This window comes from Mya arenaria, chromosome 13 (assembly GCF_026914265.1).
Source record: "Mya arenaria isolate MELC-2E11 chromosome 13, ASM2691426v1".
In the NCBI taxonomy this organism is placed as follows: Eukaryota; Metazoa; Mollusca; class Bivalvia; order Myida; family Myidae; genus Mya; species Mya arenaria.
The window spans coordinates 36,158,143-36,183,855 of NC_069134.1; the positions used below are offsets into that span (position 1 = coordinate 36,158,143).

Consider the following 25,713-nt stretch of genomic DNA (forward strand, 5'->3'; position numbering starts at 1 on the left):
AAAATATCAAATAAAGTCCCGAGTATATATTTACCCCATGGGTACATTTGTGTATATGCAATTCTCGTCGTATAAATGAAGGATATGTAATTTACTCAACATTTTTTTTTATTTACAATTCGGATATATTAAATGATATTCACGCTTTATAGCACAAACGTTATATGTTTTAGAATTTCATTTATTCTAAATATTTCGCGTCATCACAGACAAACTATATAAAGCAGTTCATATTGGATGACAAATAAAATATGACTCATTTGGAAAACTAAACACAAAACATCAAGGGTGACAATGATGACATATCTGCACAAAATGATAGAGATGTATGTACTGTAACTAGGAAACGGAACAGAAGATATCAGTGTAAACATCATCATTCCAATTGACGAGTCAAACAGAAAACATTCCTTTGCGTCAATCTGATAGTGCAAACAGTGCGAGGATATTCAACAGTGCACAATGCTTTGTTTACGGAACATATTAGTTTTCGGCGGTATTTATATTTTTATCTTTTAATTGCATTTCATTTTTATTATTGTGTTGTTATTTTCCTTTATTAACTAGTATGTAATGCTTAAATACAAGTAAAAATACCTTCAAGAGACGATATTAGTCATCATCATGTTCTATTTGCGAATAATTATACATGTATGTATAACAAAGCAATAATATTTGTTTATTAGGTTTGTCCCTGACAATGAAGCTATCAACAGTAAAGTCGGAATCAACTTCGCCACAAACATCTGTAGTTTCGCATGCCACAATGGTTACATCAAAAGTATCTTCGTCATCCACAAGAGTAACACATGAAGTAGCTTTGCCTAACACAACGATTACTCCAAAAATAAAGGTCTCAATTGCAACAGTCACACAAGCAGTAAATTTGACAAACACAACCGTTACAACAGCATTGACGACGCCGGTTGAAACACCGAAACCGGTAATTACTTCGCTTGCCACAACGGTAACTCCAAGAATAACGTCTTCAATTGCAACAGTAACACAAACAGTACCTTTGACAAACACAACCGTTACCACAACAGTAACGACGCCTATGGAATCGGTAGGAACTTCGACAAACACAACGGTCACTCCAAAAAGAACAACAACCATGCATAACCTTCATAGCAGATCAGGAGCAAAGGGTACTTTGATTTATATCTTCTTTAAATGATTATTTACAGGTAATATAATTTTACTATAATATTTAAAACACAATTTTCACTACTATAAAAAGAGGATTTAAATTATTGGAGCACATTTTATCTTCATGTATCTTAAGGGGATTCAGCTCTCAATAATTTTCGTCATTCATCAGACAGATACCAAACATCTCATTAATATTTGTAAGTTTTCAGATATTAAATACACGGTTATAATAGTGTTATCAGTAATTAATATTTCCATAAATGCATTATCTTGTAAGTAGTTAAAGGTTATCACTCAAAATTTATGTTTGTTATACATGTGCATGTATTGATTTTAAATACGAGTGTCACTTTAAAACAAGCGTTTTGTTTATATTTCATAGCATTGTGTGTTCTTTGTCTAACTATATTAAGCGTGAACGAGTTTTAAAAATACAGTTATTTTGTATGCGTTATGAATTCCTTATACATAGAGGTAAGAAATCAAAACTGAATAATTTTGGAGTCAGAAATCAGATGCAAGGCAAAATAAGATGATTAACGCGTATATTAGCAAAACCAAATGATTAAGATACATCTCAAAATAAAAACGAGCTTTTTTATTAGATATCTCACCATCTTCATAACATAAAATCGAACCCCGATGGCTCGAACTTCGAGGGACTGGCGTAAATACCTCGAGCCTCGGAAATTTCGAGCCAAGCGGGAATGATTACGTTCAGTTTAAAAAAATCGGTCTTTAACATTTAGCTCGAGCCAACCAGAAATTCGAGCCAAACGAGCTCGAGCCAACGGGGTTCGACTGTTGTTCTCCTTCAAATACATGCATTTAAGGAACTCGTTCGAGTTCGATAGGGTCAGACATGGAGAACATCAATATCGTGTGAAACTTTAACAAAATGATTGATTCCTTAGAGCTCCAGTGTTAATACTTAACACGCCGAAAGGCGTCAGGAACGCTGTACCAAAATGAGTTATTTTAGGTTTGGATTAATAAAACCAGCAAGCTGCTTTTTGCTGTTTGTGTAATAAACAATTTTACAAAATTGAAACAAATGTTGCCGACATTAAATCTATGAACGAGTCAATTTAAACAGCGACCTCACCGATTCTTAAAATACATGTATGATATTTTTTTTCTGAAATGTGAAAAGATGAAATGAAATAGATTTTGTGAATTTTACATAGTAAATTGAAAACATTACCCAAAGAGTGCTTTATTTTTTTTATTTCTATAACCAGACATTCCAAACTATATTCTTTGACAGTTGAATCATCTTAAAGCTGCACTCTCACAGATTGAACGTTTTGACAACTTTTTTTTGTCTTGGAACGAGTCAATTTATGCGAAAATGCAAGGAAACTAGTGATATACGGCTGCTGACAAAAAATCGGTCGCAGATTGTCCTATTTAAGTTCAAAAATTGATGTTTTATGCATTTTTCTTAAACAGTTAGTAACGCTTTTAGCCAAAAACATTTTTTAACTGAAATATGAAAATCTTCGATCTGATCTTTTGTCAACAATCTTATATCATTTGTTTTGCGGATATTTACGCAAAGATTGGCTCATTCCAAGAAAAAAAGGTTGTCAAAACGGTAAATCTGTGAGAGTGCAGCTTTAAACGTTAACGGTTTAGGATCCTGATTTTTGAGCAATATTTATATTTTTGTATAAAATCTATGATTTATTTCTATTTTTAGAAATCGGACTGACGCTAATGGGAGCTTGTATGTGTCTGATACGTTTAAGGATGGGACTATATGAAACCTTAGCGTGTCTTCTGCAGTGATAGACGACAAGTGTTCCAAAAGGATCGATTATCAAGGCATATATAAATATAGTACTGTCTGAAGTTTAATGTCTAATTAAAGATTTCTCATCAAATCGATGCAGATTAGTTTGATGCTTATTTTTCATCATAAAATATTGCAAGTTTTGAAGTAACGTAAATTACAGTTTAGTGAGCCATGAAACATCTTTTTTAGCTGAAAAACTATTGGTGTGTTTAATTACGTGATAATTTTTTGAATTAAAACTAGACCTTTTTTCAATAAAACGGAAGTATTTTACAAGAGAAAGCTTTGTTCGAAAGATGAAAACTATTTGGTAACGAACTTTAAAATGCTGTAGTTTCCGAACACCCCAACGGCCAAGGCGTAAACATGTCTTAAAATGTTTGTAAGATGATACACTCATAAAATCATGGTATAAAAATTCCAGTAGCGGGGGGGGGGGGAGACCTTTAATCCCTCATAGTCTATACGTTAATGCTAATAGTGTTCCTGTTATAGAAAGAAAGAAATGGTATAAAAAATAATTTCTAACTTTAAAGCGTTCTTAATTCTAAAATAGCAAATCATCAAGGAAAACAACCATCATTATGGCTCCATTCAGAATATATTTTTATCACATGCTTACCCTTGTTTTCCGTGTAATATACCCATTACGAATATTTTTATCTTACACATGTGTAAGATAACATATCAGACATTTCTATTGGCTAGACTAATCACACGCGACCTAGATATCCCTCCGCATTGTTTGTAAACAAAATGGTTTAAACGCCAACAAATACTTACCTCAATAATGAAGCGGTAGGACTTCCGGGAGACAAATGGCTAACGAATCATAGTGCCAGAAAGCATCTTGTTCGAAAACTTTCTGATAACAATGTTCCGCCAACCAGATAATGCAGATTACTAGCCACAGAAATATCCAGTCAGTCAACAAATACAGCCACATTAGTGACAAACAACACGAGAACATTTCAAACATCTCCATCTTAACAGGCAATATGCGACCAATGCCATAAAATTTGCTTGCCAGTTTAATCAGCTGTCGGTTACCAAAACACAAATACGAATTCCGCAGCACAGGTTTTTTCATCACACGTACGTCCCAAGACGGTAGAACAGCTTTTTCTCTGGAAACATTCTTGATGGAACTTTTTCAACATCAACATCCATGCAGTGCAGAGTAAGGCTTCGTCGTAATCATCTGCATGTTGTGAAAATCCATGTACACTAAGAAAACGCTTCAAAGTCATCGTAGAAAGCGACAGCGAATAACTTTTAAATCCGTGCACACAGTAAAACTTGACAGACCGATGTAGGTCACATAAACCGCGTAAAGCATGTACTCTCAGTGTGACGTCATCAAATTGTGTACTTATTGTGTTTTAATGGTTAAAATTGTTCGTTATTCATGTTGTTGGATATTTTACTACACATTTTTATACTTGTGCCTTGTTCAGCGCTTTATCAGAATTAAAACCTGATAACTGCTAGCTGTTTTTGTCATTTTCATTTAGAACTATTTATATGGCGCATCGTTGACATTCCACTCAGTGTATTTTGGCTGTCAAACAATGGGTTTAGAAAGTGGAAGGTGGAACTAAATTGGTAATAAAAAACACCGTTTTAAGCATGTGATAAAAAAGATCTGACACTCGTTGTCATTTTAAACAAGATTTTTATTAATCGCCAGAGGCTCGCTTACTAACAAATTTCATGAACTCGTTTAATAAAATCTTGTACTAAATGACAACTCGTGTCAGATCCTATATTTATTCATTCTTCAATGTAGTAATAAATGCATAAGTTACTGTTTAGTAAATAATCAGGAGGATTTTCCAGAAATAGCACATTAAATGTAACAAGTGACAGCTTTGATAGCAGTAGAAACAGCAGGTGCAGTAGAACTAGTTTTTTCTATTTGTAGCATTATTAGTCATTATAATTATTATTATTATTATTATTATTATTATTTATTATTATTATTATTATTATTATTATTATTATTATTATTATTATTATTATTATGATTATTATTATTAGTATTATTTTTATTATCATAATCATTATTATTATTATTATTATTATTATTATTATTATTATTATTATTATTATTATTATTATTATTCTCATTATTATTATTATTATTATTATTAGTAGTAGTAGTAGTAGTAGTAGTAGTAGTAGTAGTAGTAGTAGTAGTAGTAGTAGTAGTAGTAGTATAAGTTTTATTATTATTATTACTACTACTATTTTTCTTCTTCTTCTTCTTCTTCTTCTTCTTCTTCTTCTTCTTCTTCTTCTCCTTCTTCTTCTTCTTCTTCTTCTTCTTCTCCTTATTATTATTATTATTATTATTATTATTATTATGATTATTATATCATTATCTTCATTATTAGTATTATTTTTATTATTATTATTATTATTATTATTATTATTATTATTATTATTATTATTATTATCATTATTATTATTATTAGTAGTAGTAGTAGTAGTAGTAGTAGTAGTTGTAGTAGTAGTAGTATTAATATTATTTGCTGCATTCGTTTTTTTCATTTATTGCTTTAATAACAATAAAAAACCTTTTTTGAATGAAACCAAAGTGTATTTATTATAAATTTGTTATTTGTTTGTGTATATCTGTTGTCACTAAACTGCCAGTTTAAAAGGTACTACTTTTTAAAAGCGTTTGTAAAATTGCATTGAAGTGAAAAAAGCTCACTCAGAAATCCGAACAAAATATTCGTGACAGTTAGTATCGCTTTGCTAAGGCAAATTTGATGCGTATGCACTTAAAGAAAATTCTCATTATAATTCACATACTGGTTTGATTGACAGAGTTCACACGACTTACATCGATGATGAAGCAGTCAAAATGGTAGGTGGAGGCTTCACGTTCCAACAACAACTTATATCGTTGTTTTTTTTATTAAGGATGCAAGCGCGTAACTGCATATACGCGAGTACGCAGCTGAATCCACATGATTCTGACCAAACAAAAATCAGCTATCTGCCGAGTTAAGGGTTCATTTGTTTATATATGATTCTAAAACTGTCCAAATAAAGCGCCACAGAACGTCAAGAATGCACCAATTTGCATCATTGTTTACAAACTTTTCCGGGGGAGGGGGGAGGGGCATGCCCCCCTACCACAATTATGAATCCACATGAATAGAGGGCTAGTTACGCCACTGGGATAGTATTGTCAATACTGTCGTTTAAACTGACCGACTCGCCACTGGGATGGTATTGTCAATTCTGTCGTTTAAATTGACCGACTCGCCACTGGAAATTAAATTCTCCTACCTCACATAAGTAGATCCAAAAATTTAACCATGCTAGAAATTCACTCCTTTTTAAGGTCATCACATTGTAATTACCTCCCTTGTTAAAAACTGTCGTCTGTAGCATCTTGGAAACCTTGTCTTGTGACAATATTTAGAATGCTAATTAATGATTTCTCGCTTCAAATGACACCATAAAAAAGTTTACACACACCTTTCAAGAAATAATGCTTTACTCTCCTTAGAACTATTTAAGGACCGAATTGACTATTAACATAATCTGAATCACTGCGCGCATATCCATGACAACCACGAATTATCACATATCCATACGCATTTATTTTCAATACGCACAAAAGAGTTCCAGCAAAAATACATGTTTGCTTAATTTTGTTTAACTGAGGTGGGAGAAAAAGCATCTCCATTGCCGCTCGTGTAAGATAGATTCATCCCAACCCTCGGTAAACCTCGTTTCCGCAAAACACCCAACGCTCGGGTCGGGATGAATCTATCTTACACAATCGGCCATGGAAGATACTTATAGTATATTTATAATAAAAGGTTAAACTATATGTGTTGTTGATATTTTAACTCCATTGTGAGAAAAAAACTAAGAACTAATTTAATGGACTTTTACTAAAATCAGCTTTACACACATGTATGTATACATATCTATACATCTTTTTTTGAGTAAATATGACTTCAAATCAATTAGATTTACGTTCAATTTTATCACAAATATACAGGACACAAGATACAATTATAATTAAAGTCGGGGTATATGATAACAAGAAACATTAGCTCAATGAGCTATTTTCTGACATGAATAACAAACATACATACCATATCAAAACATTGCAATGAGCTTGTGATCTGGAAGTGAAAGCATATAGCTTAAAATAGGTACAAATATCAATATATATAAGCAATATTAACAAGAATATATGGATGACGATGCATGGCGCATATAACAATAAGATTTATCTATTCGCTCATTTTAGCATTTAAGGTGTTTAACAAATTGTTTGTTTAAATAATATTGAACATGTTAAAGTGAAATAGAAATAAAACACATACAACTACGGTCCACCGTTCTTCAACCTGACATTGCTTATGACAAAACACATATAACAAACAACCCAAACAAACAACTACGGTCCACCGCTCTTCAATCTGACATTGCTTATGACAAAACACATATAACAAACAACCCAAACAAACAACTACGGTCCACCGCTCTTCAATCTGACATTGGTTATGACAAAACACATATAACAAACAACCCAAACATACAACGACGGTCCATCATTTTTCAACTTGACATTTCTTATGACAAAACACATTTAACAAACATGCAAAACATCCAAATACGGTCCATTGCCTGTTACAAAAAATAATAAACAAACAAAACAAACAATTACGGTACTATACTGTTCACAACTTGTCATTGCTTATGAAAAAACACATATACTGATCAAACCAATATGCAACTACGGTCTAATGATATTATCAAAATATGATTATAAAATATGATAAGCCATTTACACTAAACGCGCAAGCTCGTAAGTGATAAAACATACATGTTTAAATACAAATATTATGTACATTCTACAGATTTCTAACCGAAATTTGTAAGTTTTTGTAAGACGGACGCTTAATCACCAAATATCCAAGTATCTTTAAAACTTCATATTCAATCATTACTGATAAAAAATACACCAACATCAATACATGTATTTCCAACCCAATATTCGATCAAAAACAACACACCATAAAAAACAAATAAACACAATCTTCGTGGAAGAAAACGCTAGCCTATTTTTAAGTCAAATTTAAATTGTTTGAATATTTAACAAAAGTTACATTTACATTCATTTAAAACAAAGGCACACCCAAAACACAAACTCGTGCATTCTATATTTATAAACACACTAGCACTTACTTAACCATAGATAAAGAAAATCCTACTAAAAAAAGGTCCACAACTGAAACAACCCCAAACCTCACACACATACATGAAAACACCAAAATTCGAACAAAACATTGGAAAAACGTAACCGTTATCATACCTTATCCTTGAATGTTACAGTCGAACCCCGTTGGCTCGAACTCGCTTGGCTCGAATTCCTGGTTTGCTCGAACTGAATGTTAAGGACCGATTTCTTTAAACTGAACGTTATCCTTCCCGACTGGCTCGAGTTTTCCGAGGCTCAAGGCATTCACGCCGGTCTCTCGAAGTTCGAGTCCTCGGGGTTCGACTGTATATCATTTTGAAAAGTAAAAGAACATAGCAACAACGAAAAATTCAACTGACAAACAAACTAAATGTAAAAGGTATCGCCAAAAATACACCAAAAACTAAATTAAAACGAAAAATAAGCCTGGAAGAAACCACATACACAGCGTTTACTTCACCCTTATTTATATTAATCATATGCAAAGCTGGTTTCATGACTTTGTAAAATGGATTTTAATGTTATTTCAAAAATGCACTCTTACTCCCAAATAAGATTTACCACAATGAATACAATTCTTTTAATTCACAAAAAAACAATGGTTCTTATGTAGGATACCGAGTTTAATTTGAAAGAAATGTGCAGAAAACACGGAATTTCTACCTTATGAGACGATAGTATAACACAGTAAATATTTTAGCAGTCACCAATCATTTAATATTTTTGCGTTTTCAACTACTCAATATGTGGTTACAATCTTGTTATCAGTTATTAATAATTTCGATAAATGCAGATTTCAGTAAGTAGTAAGAGGTTAATCACTCAAAATTATGTTTGTAATAAATGTGTATGTATTGATTCTGAGTAAGAGAGTCATTTTAAAGTCCGTCCAAGTAATGGTGATCAATGATCAATGTCTTTCTGTCGAATAATTCTTTCGGTTTGTCATCATAGCCGAACATTGTAAAATCTTTCAATAAATACTCTCTCAGTTGAAGCATTTCTGTAAGTGGAATGGTCTGGTATGCTTGTATATATGCCTCTGTACGCTGATTCTTGATGGCTGATATATCTTTCCTGTAACCAAGTTCGTCTGTTAATGTAGCCATGTACCTTTCTTCGGTCAAGGTCGATATATCATTTTTCGAAAATGGAAATCTGCTTTGTTTTGAGATATATCCTCTCATTTGTAAATTACACCAAATTCGAACAGACATATTGTACATTGAGAAATTTTTATCGTCTAGTTTCTTTCTGGTGTGAAATAATCTTTCAACCAGACGTCGCACATTGTTAATTGCAGATTCCTTTTCAAAGTCATCAAATTTGAATTTGACGTCGGGAAACTCGTTCCTCCATCTACTCATCAGGTATTTGGCGTCATCTTCTAACGTTTCCAGATGACCAATAAATGTGTAGGGAATTGCGCATGCGTCGCAATGCTGTGTCATCGGTCGAAAATGGTTGTTAATGTGTTTGTTATCATTAGAACGTTTAAGAATATATTGCACAAACTCCCGAAAAGTGGTATCGTATGCGTATTCAAAATCCTTCTTAGAATTTCTTACAGTCATTGCCGCTTCGCGCCCATCAAGTTGAAAAATCCCAAAGTTTGGTGTATATATCTTGTCGACATACCCCGAATAAAGTCGTGCATAAGGATTCCTCACGAACATAAATGATGTAGTTACGTTGATTTCTGATGCTTTGTCAATATCATTCAGTTCTATATAGTCCTTTATTTGAGATAATACTCCCATTTTTCTTGCTGATTTGACCTCATATGGCGATGAATATATTTCACTCTTACCAAGCAATGTCAGTACTTGTTTCCAAAACGACGAGGAAACTTTAGCTATACCGCAGAAAAGTATTCCATGATGTCTGTCAAACCATTCGCGTCCGGCAAAATATCCGACCAAATATTTTTTGTTTTGAGGTGTCCCCATGTTGTGGCACTCTTGTTCAACTCGTAAGCGACGATTTTCGGTTATATTACTCATTTCAGATGCACTAGTATCTTGTTTCTGTAAAAACAAAACAGTACATTTTATCAATTACAAACGATTCATATTTTCTTTTTATTAAGTAAGGTTAAAAAGATCACTTTTATATTGATGATTTCTTTTATTAAAACACGTTTACTACCACGTTATGCACCAGTCAACTATAACTACGCCCCCAATGTCCCCGATAATCCCCGGCTCTGGGGGTTGTGGTTACAATTGACTGGTGCATTACTAATGTTATTCAAATTGAAATAAAGGCTGTAATTTCAGTAACTCTTTAATCATGACATAATTTCTTGCTACCTGAACATGAACTCAAGTGTGTTAAACGTAATCCCAGTTGCCAACTTGAGTCATAATAAATTTGGAAATTTGGTTTTATAGTTAATTAAAGTCTCATTAATACTACCATAACAATATATACATTTCATGACGACATAATGCACCAGTCAATTGTAACCACGGCTTCCCAGGTCCGGGGAATAGCGGGAACTTTGACTTTCGGTCCAGCCAACCCCGGCTAACCCCCCCCCCCCCCCACTCTGCGGGAAAGAACATATGGTAAAATCCCCGCCAAATGCCCCCCCGCACCCCAGAGACCCTAGGTAAGGCCCATTCCCCGCTATATTTAAAGCGAAGACAAAACCACCGCATTCACCCGGCACTGCGTGGCCATCTGAAAGGTAAAAACACGGCCCATTTCCCCGGCTATCCCCGGTATACCCCCGGACCTTGGGGGGCGGGGGCGTGTTTACAATTGACTGGTGCATAACAATTAAAAGTATTTCCACTCAATGCAAGATTTATAAGAGACAATAGTTACAACACAATACAACAATATTACAGGAAACGGATGATGTATGTATAGTAGCTGTGTGAAGTTAGCTAAACATTCGACATTGGACATTCGAAATGAAAGTCATGCTGGCAAGACATTGGACATTGGACATTCAAAAATGAAAGTCGTGCTGGCAGGACATGGGGCTTTCAAAAATGAATGTCGTTCCAGCACGACATTGGACATTGGACATTCAAAAATGAAAGTCATGCTGGCTAGACATTGGACATTGGACATTCAAAAATGAAAGTCGTTCTGGCACGAAATTGGACATTCAAAAATGAAAGTCATGCTGGCACGACATTGGACATTGGACATTCAAAAATGAAAGTCATGCTGGCACGACATTGGACATTGGACATTCAAAAATGAAAGTCGTGCTGGCACGACATTGGGCATTGGACATGGGACTTTTAAAAATGAATGTCGTTCTAGCACGACATTGGACATACAAAAATTAAAGTCATGCTGGCAAGACATTGGACATTGGACATTCAAAAATTAAAGTCATGCTGGCACGACATTGGACATTCAAAAATGAAAGTCGTTCAGGCACGAAATTGGACATTCAAAAATGAAAGTCATGCTGGCACGACATTGGACATTCAAAAATTAAAGTCATGCTGGCAAGACATTGGACATTGGACATTCAAAAATTAAAGTCATGCTGGCACGACATTGGACATTGGACATTCAAAAATAAAAGTCGAGCTGGCAAGACATTGGACATTCAAAAATGAAAGTCATGCTGGCACGACATTGGACATTGGATATGGGGCTTTTAAAAATGAATGTCGTTCCAGCACGACATTGAACATTCAAAAATGAAAGTCATGCTGGCACGATATTGGACATTGACCTTCAAAATTGACGGCAAGCCACTTTACATGGCAACGCAGGTGCTCTCACGTTGGATGTGTCTATCCGGAACGGAAACACATGAATGATACTATTTTTCCCGTGACGTTGATGGTCAGCTTAGGGCGTTAGTATAATTGAAAAATACAGTCACTTAAGTTTATTCTTATTACTGTACAATCGAAAATCGTTATGTCGAACTATGTTATCTCGATGATCCGGTTATGTCGAACTTCTTAAGAATATTTTGGGTTCAGTAAGACATGTTCTGTTTTTTTTTTAGATTATATCGAATGTTCGTTATCTCGAAGTATTACCCGTGGTCCCAATGACTTCGACATAGCGAGTTTTGACTGTATTTCAATGCGGCCTTTATTAACATCCAAAAGGAAGCAGAAGTTATGTCTTCACCTTTTTACATTGTAATACATACACACGATGCCCTTCGTGTTCTTAAAGCTGCACTCTTATAGATTGAACGTTTTGACAACTTTTCTGAGCCAAATTATGCGAAAATGTATGTAAACCAGTCATATAAGACTACTGACAAAAACCAGATCGCAGACTTTCAGCTATTTTCTCATTAAAGCTTCACTCTCCTGACAAAAATTCAGATAGCAGATTTTCATATTTACGTTCAAAAATTGATGTTTTATGCATTTTTCTTAAACTGTTGGTAACGCTTTTAGCCATAAAACATCAATTTTCGAACGGAAATATGCACATCTGCAATCGGATCTTTTGTCAGCAGTCTAACATCATTGGTTTTTAGATATTTACGCAAAAAAATGTTCATTCCAAGACAAAAAAAAAGTTGTTAAAACGATAAATCTGTGAGAGTGCAGATTTAAAACACTGTTTTGCCTTCTTTCCAGGTATAAACTGTAGTTTTGAATTCTTACCTTTTGCAAACTGTAGTTTATTCGTGGTTGTGGTGCTACCGTTGTTAATTTTTGATGTTGCTCTGTCCCTACTCCTACCGCCGGTATTAAAGATGTCAGATTTTTGAACGGAAATAATTCTACAAATAAAATGTATATATTTCAACAACATTGGCAAAAAAATGCGTAATTAAGAAGGCTTGAAACTCCTATAGGGTCGTTTCATACAAAGGTTCACCTATACATTCCGACACAACTGGTTGGCGTTTCAATTCAAGTTGTTAATCTTTAAAGCTGCACTCTCACAGATTTACCATTTTTACAATTTTTTTGTCATGGAAAGATTAAATTTTTGCGTACATATCTGCAAACCAATGCTATAAGATTGCTGACGAAAGATCAGATAGCAGATTTTCATATTTCCGCTAGAAAATAAATGTTTTATGGCTAAAAGCGTTACAAACGGTTTAAGAAATTGCATAAAACATCATTTTTTAAACTTAAATATAAAAATCTGCGATCTATGTTTTAGTCACCAGTCTTATATGACTGGTTAACATGCATTATTGCATAAATTGGAACGTTCAATATGTGAGAGTGAAGCTTTAAAATCTTAACGATAAGTAATACAGTGTGCCAGTTTCGGTGTTACCGCAATAATGAGATAACTGAAATAGGCAGACATCTATAAACTCAAATTAGGCGAATGAAAACACATAGATGACGAGCTTACGTGTATTACACATTTTCAACATGTTTCCTAAATTGTCCCTCAGACTTTTAATTCGAGATAACTAATTGGCTGCAATTTTGGTTTTTGGTTGTACAGTAAATTAAGTCGTTTGGACCTCAGAAAGTTCTTCGGGATAACGAACATTCGATATAACCATAAAATCAGAACATGTCTTACTGAACTCACAATATTTTTAAAAAGTTCGACATAACCTAAATATCGAGATAAAAGAGTTCGACATAACGAGTTTCGATTCTACATATGCCTGACAGCATGACGCTCTGGTGATTTGATGTTTTACCAGCCTATCAATCCTACTCCCATCATTTATTAGAACATTTAAACCCATGTTCACAATCATTCGCACTAGTGTTGGGAATCGGTTCCAATTTTACTATCGATAATCGGTTCCACTCAAGTAACCGATTATCGATAGTACAATCGGTTTTTAAAATACTAGATCATGAATTGTTGTTTTACTCATGTACAGTATTAAACTGTTAATATGCATATACGTTATGTATATGATTGAGATTATTAAGTGTTGTTGTATAAATAATAGTTGTTTTTCTTGCTCATTGTGGCTTTTTGTTAAAGATAACATCTGAACATTTGCTAATTTTTACTTTATTTTCGATGATCGATAATAACCAAATACAATCGATTGTCGCCGATTTCATACCCAACCAATCGATTTCGATTATAATCGATCATCGGGACATCAATAATTCGAACTATGACAAAAATAATATATTTACACTTGAACTTAATCAGATGTGTCTTTGATGTATTGCATAAAAGTTGTCCTGTATATAATATATATAGAATACTAAGTTATTGCCATGTATTGAGAAAGTTTATCTGGCAAGACGGAGGAATTTATCGGGTGATCATGAGCCATTATCTTTTTGTTTCCATATGCTTGGATAATTCTACATAAGGGGGTATTTTCAACGTTATGCTGTTGAGCTTGAAAATATAAAAAACTGCCATACAAAAATACATTACTATCAATATAAATTAAGATTTTTCTGAAGGCTCTTAATTTAGGTTAAAGCTGCACACTTAATAGCAAAAAAGATTTAGTATATCACAATTAATAGTATTGTTTTATTATATCAAAAAGGATGAATAAATGTTGAAAGTAATGGTTCTTATGAAGGATACCGAGTTTAATTTGAAAGAAGGGTGCAGAAAACACGGTATTTTTACCTTATGATACGAAAGTAGATCACAGAACATCTTTTAGCACTCACCAATCATTTATTTTATATTTTTGCGTTTTCGGCTATTTAATGCACTGTTACAATCTTGATATCAGTAATTAATATTTTCCATAAATGCTTTATTTAGTAAGTAGTTTAAGCCTTTAAGGTATATCACTCAACAAGTATGTTTGTTATACATGTGTATGTATTGATTTTGAATAAGAGTGTCACTTTAAAATGTGATGATCATTTAATTGGTTCAATAAATACAAGAAATTAATTAATATTAGCAAATTTTGTCACTTACTCGAAAATATCGTGAACGAAAAGCGGTTGTATCGTAAATGTCACCTTAGCCAAAGGTGACAGCATCGAGCTCTGAGCTTTCCCTGTGTGTATTTTTTATAATAAATGTACGGTTATAATGTCTTCAAAAATATTAACACTATAAGTTATGTGTCTGAATATTTTTATCATGCTATTCTAAGATGTTATATCACCATTGATGCAGTTGCTTTTAAGTTAGATGATTACATCATTTTTGTTGTTTTGTTTTGAATAATAAAACAAAAAATATGTACTTGTCAATGTTTGTTTGCATTCGCCACAGTTTCCATTTGTGTAAATCTCATTATATGTCCATGGCCAAAGGCTCATGTATTGCCCATGTTGCCAATAAAATTTGAAACTGTGATATATTGAGAAATACCGCTTTGGTAAATAATACATGCAATAAATAGGCAACATATTTGCTTAGATGTATCAATGAATTTATAGTAATACCAATGAACGTGTTATTCTGTTTTGTATGTTGTGATTAATATGGAATTTTTCGTTAAGTAGTCTCAGTGGATAATCAGTTCTAAGTAGTATCTATTATTGATAGCATGTTAAAATGTCAATAAATTATTATCGTTTAAGTTGTAGGACAATATAATGAAATAGCTTACTGTTGGCGAGAAACACGCTCACAATGAAGAATATAACGAGTAATACATTTAAAACCCATCGGATCTTCGCCATTTTTCTCTTTTTTCTCTTGGCAGCCGCTTCCGAAGGTAGAAATGTAAGTGTTCTGCAGGCCAGCTCCCGAAAAGCGCCTGGTGATGCCGAGATCTCGATCACACGGGCGCTTATCGCATTAAATAACGCGATACTTCGTTGTTACGTCCACTTCCGGCGCTGATGGTCCGTTCAGAAAATGTGCATTAGTTCAATATTTTCAAGTGAAAATCCACGCCAATGTTAAACAAATATTTCACAAGTCAAGCACAATCATTAAAGAAGTTTAAAAATCACCGAGACTTTAATGACGAATCACTGTTTTTAGTATTGATCCCATGCATTGGTCCAAAGTTCGACTGAGATGTTTTTGCTATAAACAATGTATAGTTTATGCAATAAAAAGTATGACATAGAATGGTCATGAAAAGCTTAATCAATAACAAGAACGAACTTGATAAGTCCACATCCAAATACGTAAAAATACAGAAATAAATGATTAAGCGAGATTAAGCATTCGCTATTATCACAGTTTGACAAGTTTTAAAGCTGCACTCTCACAGATTGAACGTTTTGACAACTTTTTTATTTTTTGTCTTGACACGGGAATTTGTGAAAATCCATGGAAACCAGTTATATAAGACTGCTGACAAGAGATAAGATCGCAGAATTTTATATTTAAGTTCAAAATTTTATGTTTTATGCGTTTTTCTTAAAACGTTAGTAACGGTTTAAGCTATAAAACATTAATTTTCGAATGGAAATATGAACATCTACGATCTGATTTTTGTCAGCAATCTTATATCATTCGTTTGCAGATATTTACGCAACAATTTGTTCTTTCCAAAACAAAAAATAAATAAGATGTAAAAATGGTGTAAAAATGGTTAATCTGTGAGAGAGCAGCTTTAATGCATTAGTTGAAAGGGATTAGGCCGCGGATTACCAATAGTTGAATCAAACAATAGAACTGACTTAAAATATACAAAAGAAATGATCTTGTTTATTTAATGACGTGAATTTAAAATATCGTGAAAAACTAAAGCTAATTTAACAGTACTGTATGTGAGAATTTCTTTAGGAGCGATTTTATATAATTAAGTCTCTTATTTAAAATGCCAAGGACAGAAAATACATTGTAGCTAATCTTATTAACAGACGTTTATTTTCAGATTTAAGTAATGATGTAAATTCTACCATACTCGGATTTCTAACATAATATCACGGACTTATAAAGTTAAACCCGTTTATGGGTCTGTAATAATATCTAGGGATATAATATGTCGTGTATTATTATACTTTAACCCGGACAAACTAAATCAACATGAATTTAATCTTCCATATCGATTAACTTCAGTGTGTGTATACCACGTGATAAATTACGTGATAAATGCTACGTCGGAAGGCAATATTTCGCTTTAAATGAAGACTTCAAACAAAGACAACTTTAATATCTTATCATCCTATTAATTGAAACGCCGCTTACATAGCCATGCATTCTGTCATTTACTAGAGTTTGACTGAGAGTTTACTTTCTCAGTGTGTGTATACCATGTGATAAATTGCGTCATAAATGCTACGTCGGAAGGCAATATTTTGATTTGATAAAATACTTTAAACAAAGATAACTTCACAATTTCTTCACCATTTTAAACGATACATAGCTCAGTCTACGCCGCTTACGGAGCCCCACCTTCGGTCTTTTACCAGAATTTGATTGCGAGTTTAGTTTCTTAAAAGTCTTCGACAAACCTTTTTCACAACACGGTAGTCTGACGGAGCATTGTCAAAACATTATTTTGGAAACAGGTTTGCCGAAGTGTTTGATGAAACTAATGACATCATCAAATTTCGGAAATAAAGCAAATGCGGAGCTCTTTAGGCGGCATAGACTGCCCTTTGTTTCATTTAAATTGGTGTTGTAAATGAAAAGTTATCTTTGATTTAAGTCTTCATTTTAAGCAAATCTTTGCCTTCCGACGTAGCATATGTGACGTAATTTATCACGTGGTATACACACACTGTTCTTAAAACACTTTGTTTTATCTCATCATTCGAAGCAAAATGTTGCCTTCAAACGTAGCATTTGTGAGGTAATTATCACGTGTTATACACACACGAAATTACACAGTCTACATTTCCTATCTTGTCTATGATTGCTATCGTAATATCTCACAAATTAATATTAATATTATTCGTGGACAATCTGAGTTTAGCAAAATAATTATATATTTGAGGTATTCTAGACTCTTTTGAGATTATAAATGTGTAAAACATGGAGAAATTTAAAAGCGAGTTTACTGATCTTATAAAATCACATGTACAATATGATTATGTATTTATCATATTATACATCACACTTTCTACTATTCATAATTGTGTAACCACGCCCCCCCCCCCCCCCCCCCAGGTCCGTGGAAATACCGGGGATAGCGGGGGAAATTGGCTGTGTTTCTACCTTCGAAGTGATACCTCAGTGCCGGGTGAATGAGGTGATTTTAAATTCTTTGAGAATTTATTCTGTAAGACAATAGATGGCATTATGAGTGTTGTTTCTAACATAATATTTATACGTTATATTAGACAAAATCATTGCTAGTGCAGATCAATAAATACTCCCCACCTTTCATATTAATATAAAATTATAGGAAAGATAATCTGTTTAAAAGGTTATCTTAAATAATCATCAATATAAGTTAACACAAAACGTAAGCTTTAAAGGGACTGTACACCAGATTGGCACCAAAAAAAGTTTTTTTCTGTAACGAATCTCAGGACAATTATTTAATAAATGTTTTACTCTTTGATATCATAATTGTAAATAAGACACTAAAAGGTTACAAAAATCGAGACGGAGACAGGGTTTGAACCGGTGTCGCCAAAATTTCAGTACAGTGTTGTATGATCACTGTGCTACGAAGGCTTAACCTAAACAGTTGGAATATTTAAGCTATATACCTAACTTGGTAATGTCACGTGATAACAACGACTAGCCAACCACGCATAAGGAACGAATTCTACTAGGTAGACATACCTAATAATCTTTTTAAATGGAAAAATACGAAAAAACTGCGAAAAATAAATTATTTTTAAACTATGTGGAACTTCAGTTAGTAAGTTTCAATTCATTGTACACGTCGATACTAAGTTTAGGTCAGTTTTAGACAATTTTCCTTTTTTTCGAGTTTTCATCAAACGTAGCACAGCCCCTTTCAATATGTATATTCTAATAGGCCTTACCTAGGATGTCCCCGGGGTGCGGAGGCATTTGGGCGGGGATTTTACTTCAGGTTGTTCCTGCATGGTGGGGATTTTACCTGATATTGGTTGGACCGTTAGTTTAAGTCCCTGCTATTCCCCGGATCTAAGGCGCGAGGGAGGGGGCGGGGGGGGGGGGGGTTGGAGGGGGTTCAATGTTCTTGTGCATAATGATAGTATTGAGAAAACTGGCGTCGATGAGATGTAAAATTGGTTTCAAGTTTTTGGAGTTAGCTCATGTTTTAAATGCATGACAAAATGAGAATTGCAGTGAACATATTATACACATAAACAGGCTTTGAGAAATAAACTTTAACCATTATATAATAATTAAAATCATGTCATAAAGAGGAGTACATTTTATTCTAAAGTAAACTTTTCTAGTGATATATTTAATAAATTAACACAATTTTAAAAACTTAAAAAAAAAATCTGGATTTGATTTCATAACACGTTTAAATGACAATATTTTGGGGTTCTAAGATCAAAGTTATCAATGAAACGTCGTCTTTCGTTGATTCAATAACTACACTCTAACAAATAATGAAATTCATCACCAAAACATTTAGAATTCATTTATCTACTTTAATGAATGACAATGTATTATGTTGATTACTTGCGTAAATCAAGACTTGTGGACAATGTAAACTTAATTGTAAGAAGATTACTTCAGTAACATCAGTAAGCCCAATTTATGGAAAGACAACTCTCACAGTTACAAATCCTTAAAGATGACAGAGTTATCTATCCAAGGTTATCATCTATCAATTTTGGCAATACAGATAAAGGAGGTAACAAATTTGATATTACGTATACGAAAAGAGGGAATAATTTTGCAAAAGCTCTCGTTAACTTATGCTTAATTTGATGTCCATATTTCAAACGGCCAATTTTCTGATTTTACATGTACATGTGTATTTCATATGGTGGCATATATAACTGCCGTAAAAACCTGTTAACGTTCGCGAATTGTTACGTGTTAACCACTTAATTTTCGCGATAAGTATCTAGCTATCAAGTTAATATTCGCGTTACCTTTTTGGTACGATAAATATCATAAGATATCAAACAGGCTTCAAAGTGCCCAGGACTGCCACCTATGACCCTTTTTAGCTGTACAACACTAATAGCCGATTAACTAGTTATGGTTTGCGAACTCCACTTAATAAGCAACATCCTAACTGGTTAATTAACGTAATAAGATTCATGTTACTTTGATCATTTCCCAAATTATGTGGGGCGGGGTTTAAGTCTAAAATCAAATCAGATACTCATACACAGTGATGTTGCTAATTCACAGGGTTCAATGAGAAAATATCGATGGAGTTATTGTTTGCATGATTTTGCATTGAAATGAAGAGGCTTGTTGAGTTGGCGGTTTTAACTGATTTACTTACTGAAACATACAAGTATTCAAAGCATGATGAAAAAGACATTGATCAAGTGAAAGAACAGATAAAATGTTAATGGTGTCAACAACCATGGCATGATGTGTGCCTATTTACAGCCATCTGTTGTGATGATAATGTGAGTGTTACCTTGACCTTTGAAGAAAGTATGTGGGCATTGCTCATGATAAGGGACGATATTGGGCCAAACAATTGCGGAAGTTATTAAAAGATCGCTTGATATATTTATAATATTTCAATAAAACATTTTTAAAATAGTAAATAAAACCTGACCTTTGTGGTGCGGATATGGGAATTGCATGCAACATATCAACATTGCATGCTGATCAAATATACCAAATTATTTGAACACCCTTTCAATTAATATATGACAAAGTTACAGACCAGACACAACCATTTACTCAATGTATGTGCATGTAAAATGCATTTCCTAACAATGATAGTATACATGGGACCTTGGCCTCTAAAATTGGGATATGGGAATTGGACACGTAAGCAATGATAACCTTGACGTGCTCAATCAGCATTTAGGTGGCAGGATTTCAAGCCAGTTGAAAGGGCAAAATCAAGTAATTGATTGGAATGGCAAATTAACTGGATTGATCTACACTAGTACATTGACTTTTCAGTATTATGCAAAGTTATTTCAAATCAGATCAAGCACAATTAAGGTCACAACAAATTTGATAACAAACCCGAAACCATTATTATATTTTTATGTTCAAACGAATGGCATACCTCAAATGAAATCCCTATAAGCTACCAGCATATACATGTTGATGTTGATGAAGTGTAACTTTTGCCCAAGTATTAACTTCCTCCTCTCAGACTTTAAACGTGCAAAAGTCTTCTTGAAACCAACATTTTAATATTAATTGCCTCATACAGCATATTCCCCTAGGAAGAAACATGAATGATGTGCTTCTAGAATCTCAACATAAACTTAATTCATATCCGGACCTTGATACCTTTTTCGTTATTGCTTTTTACATTTTATTTGAATAATGATACGAATGAAGCTGAAAAGGTCATGAAATTTTTATCATTATTAGATCAATAAAGCATAATTTTATTCCTGATTTTTCCCAATGTTATGTCTAATAACTGTGATATAGCATGTACACATCACTAGGGAATAGCAGACTAATTTTAAGCGTGATGAAGCATAAGATGACATATATGATCGAACATATATCATTTTCAATATATTTTGTTTTAGATCAAAAATACTGATTTAAAACACACACAAATGGAACTAATTCCACAAAAGATGATGATGTTATCTATTTAAAACTGATGTGGCCTAATATTATTTTGAGATCACACTGTCAAGCCGATAAGAGAGCCTATTACCTGAACCTAATGGATTCACACGATACTCTCTTCTTTGCAAGGGAGGACAGGACTTCCTGAAGAGGCATCACTTCTGCAGAGATTGGGTTGACCAGGGACTGTCCCTGAGTCACATGTCTTGGTTTATTATTTAAAAGTGCATCAGTGGACTGATATAGATGGAACTTCATTTATGGGGGTTATCAATGTTTGTTCATAACTATTTAAATTTAACAAACCTGGTCGATCATATTAAAAATAATTAAACCCGGTTAATCAAACAAATCAAGATGGCCACTGTAGCGGATGGCAGAAACATCTAAAAACCTAACAGATGGTATTAGATAAGCGATAATTGGTGGGAAGATTTTGTTTCAGCCCATACACGTGACAATGTAATGACACTTCCGGACACGTTCAAACCAAAGTGCTCGTGCTCGTTTTTTATTCAACATATTTTAGCCCCTTTTTATGTCATTGTCTCAAGTATATATTCGAGAAAACTATAATATTTCCCTTCGGAAAACAAGCTACCAGCGCATTTAACATATATCAAGGGTAGACCACTCCAGCTCTTTTCGACAATGGAAACCTGGTTAACAAACAATTGTTCTTTACAGGGGAAATATATGGTGAAATTTTAATAAGAGATAGCCTTGATTGTGTGCATAATTTATGCTGATTTAAACTGCGGTCTTAAATCGATTTGATGGTAAAGCGTTCTGCTGTTATATAATTCATAATTTGGGCAAACGGAATGGAATTAACTTTATGCTAAATAAAAATAGATCTTCGAAACATGAAATGTAATTTGCTAAAAGAGCTGAAATGAGCATCATGTTTGAATTATACGCCTCTGACCTTTAAAGTTAAGAATCAAGCTCATTTTGAATCCGACTTAATCCGACTTGTGAAACGTCATGCATATAAATTGGTGACATCATAATATACCCAATTTTATCACATGCTTTCCCTTGTTTTCCGTGTAATATACCGATTACGAATATTTTTTATCTTACACATGTGTAAGATAACATATCAGACAATTCTATTGGCTAGACTAATCACACGCGACCTAGATATCCCTCCGCATTGTTTGTTATATTAAAATGTTTTAAACGCCAACCAATACTTAACCTCAATAATGAAGCTGTACGTAGTACTTCCGGGAGACAAATGGCTAACGAATCATATAGTGCCAGAAAGCATCTTGTTAAAAAACTTCCTGATAACAATGTTCCGGCAAACCAGATAATGCAGATCACTAGTCACAGAAATATTCAGTCAGTCAACAAATACAGCCACATAAGTGACAAACAACACGAGAATATTTCAAACATCTCCATCTTGACAAATACAAGCAATATGCAATCAAAGCCATTTGCTTGCCAGTTTAATCAGCTGCCGTTTACCAAAAAAATCAAACAAATACGAATTCCGCAGCACAGGATTCTCAGTACACATTCCATGACGGCTAGAACATTATGTTCGCTGGAAACATTCTTGGTGGAACTTTTTCAACATCAACATCCAGGCAGTACAGAGTAAGGTTTCGCCGTAATCATCTGCATTTTGTTAAACTCCATGAAGACTACGAAAAGGCTGCAAAATCATCGTAGAAATCGACAGCGAATAACTTTTAAATTCGTGTACTCCATAACACTGGACAGACCGATGTAGGTCACATAAACCGCGTAAATGCGTGTACTCTCAGTGTGACGTCATCAAATTGTGTTCTTATTGTGTTTTTTTGGTTAAAATTGTTCGTTATTCATGTTGTTGGATATTTTACTACACACTTTTATATTTGTGACATGTTAAGCGCTTTATCCGAATTAAAACTTGATAACTGCTTGTTATTTTTGTCGTTTTCATTTGGAAATAGTTATACGGCGCATCGATGACATTCCACTCTGAGTACTTTGGCTGTCAAACAATGAGTTCAGAAAGTGGAAATAAATTGGTAATAAAAACACCGTTTTCGGTTGTGGAAATGGCATTGTACTTCGTCATTTTGCCTGGAGTAATGGGTAATAAATTTAGCCACAGTAATGCGCGTATAGGGAACTTTTTTTTAACAATTGGATATTCATTTTGTTCCCTTTACGCCACAAATCGACTGATTCATACCAATGTAAAATATATTTTTCAACTGTTACTCCATAATATTTGACACTACTTTGTTAAATAAAAACACCAAAATTATATATAAATTATTTTTAGCCAATAGCTTTCTCTTATTACACCTAAGTGTTTCATGAAACACAAATTCTGATCAGTCGGTCAACAAAACATGACCTTTTATAACTATCAAGCAGGTGCCCGTTATCTTTCCGCTCAATATACTTAGCGCTGGGATCTGTCATTCTTGGCTAGGAAAACAACAAGTGGGATATGGACGCGTAGAGTCGCCAAAACAAAAATCGTCAAAGACTCTGAAGCGGCTGTTAATATGGACTAGTAATAAAGCTTGTCACATAAGCAGCTTCACATGGCATCTTAATCAGCTGAATAATGATGGGTAATGCTAAGATATGAACTGATTTACACGGAATGGTAACTTTAATACTGAGCACAGTGTCACATCCACAAATATTTGACAAATTTACAATATCTGTCATACTATTTATTCCGCACATTACTTGTATAACGTATCTAAAATACTATTTACACATAATTTTAATATCAGCTCCCCATTCACGGACGTCGACAGCAATGTTCCGACAGTTGACGTGATGCTTGAAGGTTAATGAAAGTTGTGAAACAACTGTTCAAGTGTCAAAATTTGGGGATATGATCCTATTTCTTCCGAAGTTCCCAAATCGATTTTTTCACTATTTGAAAAAGTGATATATCATTTTTATTTCACTAATAATTTTCTATAAACTACCAAAGATATTATGAAGAAACTACGTTAAACAAATGATCTCTGATCTAGTATAGGAAGTGCGGGACTTAAAATGGAACTAGTTAGGCCGATGGTTATGTAACAAAAAAGACAAAAAGTCAGAACTCAGTAGCTACTGAAGCGATAAGGAGCGTTATTCATAAAACTTCTTGAGTCATTTCCGAACTTAAGACACTTCCCTAATTTTAGTTTCTCTTTAGTCAGATGAAATAAAAAAAACAATAAAGAATTTCCAAAATACATAGAGGATATTTGTTTATTTTAGTGTAAGATCGTATTTTATTTCACGAGTGTCATAGAAAAACATATTTTCACGAGTGGCGAAGCCACGAGTGAAAATGTAGTTTTTTTATGATCACGAGTGAAATTAAATACGATCTTACACTGAAATAAACAAATTTTCTGTTTCTTTTATGCTTATTTTCGGAGTTTTATTTGTTTTTTATTTATTTCTGAATTACCCCCTTTTTTGAAAAGGGTGGGCTTTACGCCGCTACCCGTGGGGCGCCCCTCATGCATAATTATAGCTGTCAACTTTTCTACTTTCGGTTTGCTGAGAAATAGTTCTCTGCTATTCATTCTTATAGCTTAATATTCGCTCGTTTTTTATTGCAAAGCTTTATGAACAGTAAAAAATGAAGTATTATTAGTGCACAAATGTTCCAAAAAATAATGAAAACACTTATTATTTTAACCAAATTACTACGCCGCTGAATGAAAATTTGGAAGGTCAAATGTGTTAGCAAAACAAATGGATACTCATTGGATTTTAACCATTCTTGTTAGTTTAAGACTGCATATACGCGTGTTTTTATAGTAAGTTAATATTCAGTCATCTTACTGTCAGAGACCAGTCTGTTTCGCTTTAAAATGTTTGTTTTCCAGAAGAGTAAATGCCACGCTAGTTTGTTGACACATTTTGAGATGTGGGTGGGGTAAAAAATATCGGCTCTATCTGTAAATTGTTGTGTGAATTCTCCAGGAAGCTCATTTTACGTACTACAACGGTTAACAGTTCAAAATACATTTGAACGATGCTATAAAATTTTATTTATGTTCGAACAGTTGTTTTTGTCTGTAATTTGTTTGGA

The 25,713-nt window shown here is 33.6% G+C and overlaps 1 long non-coding RNA gene across 1 annotated transcript; it reads left to right on the forward strand.

Annotated features, from left to right (window-relative positions):
- On the forward strand, nucleotides 1-4,403 carry LOC128214818 (uncharacterized). Its single transcript, XR_008257978.1, has 3 exons — nucleotides 1-496; nucleotides 687-1,148; nucleotides 2,855-4,403. It is a non-coding gene; the product is annotated as an uncharacterized LOC128214818 (long non-coding RNA).
- Nucleotides 4,404-25,713: the final 21,310 nt, after the last annotated feature.